Genomic DNA, 3,365 nt, shown 5'->3' with positions numbered 1-3,365 from the left:
CACATTGGTGGGGAGGCGGGGAGGGGGCCAGGAGGGGTGGAGATGGGATGGAGGCCAGCCTGCACAATTAACCCTATTTTCTCGGTCTAGACCTCCCTCCTGCACTGCCTAGCACATAAAACACATTTGAACTCCACGGATTTCAGTGAACCATTAGATCAGAAATTTTGTCATCTGGGAGAATCTATCGGTTTTCCCTGCTCCTCTCCTCTCCGAAGGGAAGCCACAGGAGCCTGATATGCCCTGCCCCCGGGCCCCCACCGGAGAATGTGAATCTGGGGGCTGTGTGACCCACCCAGCGAAGGGGCAGGAACCTGCCCTGGGGGCAAGCAGAAGTAGGAGGCCTGGGGTCGTGGCTTCAAAGACCTCCACACAATGGAGGTCACAGGATGGTCACTTACAGACCCCAGAAACCGCGCCCAGAGTCGCTGCTGCTACTCCAGTGCCCGAGGCCAAGGGTTCCTGCAGGCTGGATTCCAAGGGGCTGTTTAAATCCCTGCCTGGGAAGTGACTCAGGAACTCGGGGCAGACACCCCCAGCCCACGCCCAGGAGAGCAAAGCAGCCCCCCCACCCCTCATTGTGTGCACCCGCCCACACCCCTTCCTCCTGATGGGGCCTCTGCTAAGCAAACTGCGAGGAAAAGCCAAGTCAAGACAGTTTCTTCAAGACGAATTTATTTAAGTTTTGCCAACAGAAAAACACTTATTGGGGAAGAAAGTATTAACTCCTTCAGCTTAAATGCCGCTTGCTTAAAAGTGCTAAAAAAACCAAAAAACAAACCCAGCTGTTATACCCATGCTTTTAGCACTAATTTTTAACACTCATTCTACCTAACGCTTAAACAACTTTTTACCCCTGTCCAGACTTTTCTCCACGTATAGGGGGATGTCCCTGTCAGGACTCTTCTGAAGGCAGAGCCCAAGCTGCCCTGCAGTCACTGCATCAAAACAGAGGCCCAGCCCCCCAATTTATCTTGACCCCTTGGTCTACGCTTTCAATCACCTTTAGTTTCCCTGGATTTTTTGGAGGCAGAACGGGCTCTGTTAACTTTTAACACTCCTGCCGATACTCCCACGGGACTGCTTTTCAACACACGCGTTAGAAAACAAATGCAAAACCTGGTCACATTCTCTACTTAAAATCAGGGAGTCTCTCACCCTGAGCAGACGGCCTGGATTTCCGTGGATGTGGCCCGGCCGGGGGCCGCCTGGGCTCTCCACCTGAAAACAGGGCAGGGCGGCCCTCAGTCACAGCCGCCACCCCACGAGGGTTCCCCAGGGCTGCCCCCTCCCCTCGCCAGCGCCATGCTTCAGGGGGTCGCGTATAGGGTTCCAGGTGGCCCCTGCGGTGTCTCCTTGGCAGGACAAAGCCACGTGTGGCCCTCAGGTGTCTCCCACCCCCAGCCCCCTCCTGCTCCCTCCAGGGTCCTCAGAGCAGGCGTGGGGCACAGGCCTGAAGCCCCAGCCACGCGTAGCAGCCAGGGGTGCACCACACACTTGCCCAAAGACTTCCAGAAAGCTCCCCGCAGACAGACCTACGGAATGACTACTTCCAAGAGGGAGACCCTCTCCTGGTCAATCCCAGCGGGCCACCTGCTCGCCTCCACGCACGCCTCGTGGAACACAAGAACCCGAAAACCAAAGCGGTGAGGGCCTTGCTCCGCGGTCCCAGCTGGAAGCCAGAGGTGGGCCTCCCTGGCCCGAGCCCACCAATGCTGCCCACGGCGGCCGTCAGGCCTGTTCGGCTACAAACCATTCTTAGTGCTCACTGTTCTGAGCACTGAGCGTAGAAATAGCCACTTCCTCTCTGCCCCAATGTCACGGGCACAGCAGAGGAGCTGCGTCCGTGGTGCCGGCAGGCCCGGCATCTGCAGGGCAGCCGCTGCCCCCCAGGCCCGCCACAGGGAGGGCGGGAATCACCTCACCTCGTGCAGCCTCTCCTCAACCTCAGTACCGACAGGGACGGTCAGTTACTCAGGCCACGGTCACAGGCTGGCGGTCCCCTTCCTTCCTGCATTAAGGAACAGGAAAGCTCACCCCCATGGCACCGTGTCACGAAAGCTGGCCTCTTATCACCGCCACCCAAACCGGACACCAGCAAACCTCTACTTCCCCCCTCTGGCAAGGCAGGAAGCAGGAACGGACTATCGGATGGTGTCCTTCATTCTTCCCATCGCTAGGATTTACAACCACGGCTGCTGTGGACGGGGGGACCCTTTGCCCTTCGTGCCGTCACCTGCCAGAGCCCCGGGAGAGGACAGGGACCAGCACGTGGCAGCAGCTTCGCGCCGGGCGTGCCTGGGGGACCGCAGTGCCACCGCACCCTCCCCCCCCAGAGGGCTGACCAGTGCATGAGAAAGCCACAAAACAAGGCCATGGGAGAGGAAACAACGCTTTAGGATTCTGAAAGCCAGAGAAAGCCGGATGGCCGGCCTGGGCCACGGTCTCTGGGTTGTTAAAAACCTGCAACCTGGCCGCTCGAGTTTGTGGCTGCGCGGTGCGTCCAGCTTGCTTTCAAGAGGCAGAGTTAACCGCCCATGAAAACGCTTTAACCCAGAGAGTCGTCTCAATGAGGCCAGACTGTTAGGTGGTGGCGCAGTCACCCCCAAAAGGAATTTTTAGGCGCCTTCGTTCTTTTCATCCACGGTGACAGGGAATGCTCAGACCTTCCACGTCAGCCTACCTTAAGGCTACTCACCTCTGCTCGTTGGCGACCCCCTCCGGCCGTCCAACGCAGGACCACCTCACAATGCAGGGCCATCCAGGAGCTGGGAGAGAATCGAAGGGTTTTTACTCGGGGCTCCAGGCTGCCCGTGAGCATGCCCACAATCCAACCCGCTGTCCAGTGTCAGACTATTAATCATCCAGACGTTCACCAGCCGGAACGCTGGGCGTAGATAAGCCTCACTTCTCTCCGCCGCCGAATGACACAGATGTGACACAAACGCAGCCACACCTGCAACGCCTCTGGGGGCAGTGCGCTGGGAAGGCCCAGCACCCAAATGTGAGGAGTCCCCGCGACCACGTGGGTGGTGGCCTGGTCCCCGGTCGGAAAGTCACACACAACAGTTACACTCTGGGGTGGGCCTATTCCAGCACCGCCGCGACAGCTCACCTGAGGCCCCAGGACGCCCTCCCAGGCGCTCAGTCTCCAGCAAATCCCCTAGAGAAAAAAGAAACCAGCCCTTTGAGCAAATCCGGCGAACCCACTCAGAGCCACTTCACGTGGACCGTTCTGCTGGCGTCTGGTCTCCAGAGGCCCTGCCACCCGGCCTCCGCGTTCCCGGGAACCCCCAAACCCATTTCCCCGCCCCCCTGGTCCCCGCCTTACTCGAGTGTTGAAACTAAGGTCCCCGCGGTGGCAG

At 59.0% G+C, this 3,365-nt stretch overlaps 1 long non-coding RNA gene and 2 other non-coding genes across 4 annotated transcripts in view; all 3 read right to left on the bottom strand.

The window, feature by feature from the left end:
- Positions 1 to 657: 657 nt before the first annotated feature.
- The window catches only part of LOC144222350 (uncharacterized), a 4,996-nt gene continuing 2,288 nt past the window's right edge, over positions 658 to 3,365 (bottom strand). The window contains exons 2-6 of one of the 2 annotated variants that reach the window (XR_013332389.1): positions 3,116 to 3,163; positions 2,699 to 2,768; positions 1,926 to 2,011; positions 1,159 to 1,221; positions 658 to 759 (exon numbers count right to left, since the gene is read on the bottom strand). This is a non-coding gene — a long non-coding RNA (uncharacterized LOC144222350). Of the gene's footprint in view, positions 1,222 to 1,925; positions 2,012 to 2,698; positions 2,769 to 3,115; positions 3,164 to 3,365 lie in introns of both variants that reach the window. The other variant, XR_013332388.1, reaches the window with a different exon arrangement.
- On the bottom strand, positions 1,736 to 1,869 carry LOC144222721 (small nucleolar RNA SNORA43). The gene has a single exon (XR_013332466.1). It is a non-coding gene; the product is annotated as a small nucleolar RNA SNORA43 (small nucleolar RNA).
- On the bottom strand, positions 2,845 to 2,978 carry LOC144222726 (small nucleolar RNA SNORA17). The gene has a single exon (XR_013332468.1). It is a non-coding gene; the product is annotated as a small nucleolar RNA SNORA17 (small nucleolar RNA).

This window comes from Crocuta crocuta, unplaced genomic scaffold (genome assembly GCF_008692635.1).
Source record: "Crocuta crocuta isolate KB4526 unplaced genomic scaffold, BGI_CrCroc_1.0 scaffold971, whole genome shotgun sequence".
Classification (NCBI taxonomy): Eukaryota; Metazoa; Chordata; class Mammalia; order Carnivora; family Hyaenidae; genus Crocuta; species Crocuta crocuta.
Note: the sequence above shows the minus strand (reverse complement) of the source record. Positions and strands in the feature narration are given on the sequence as shown.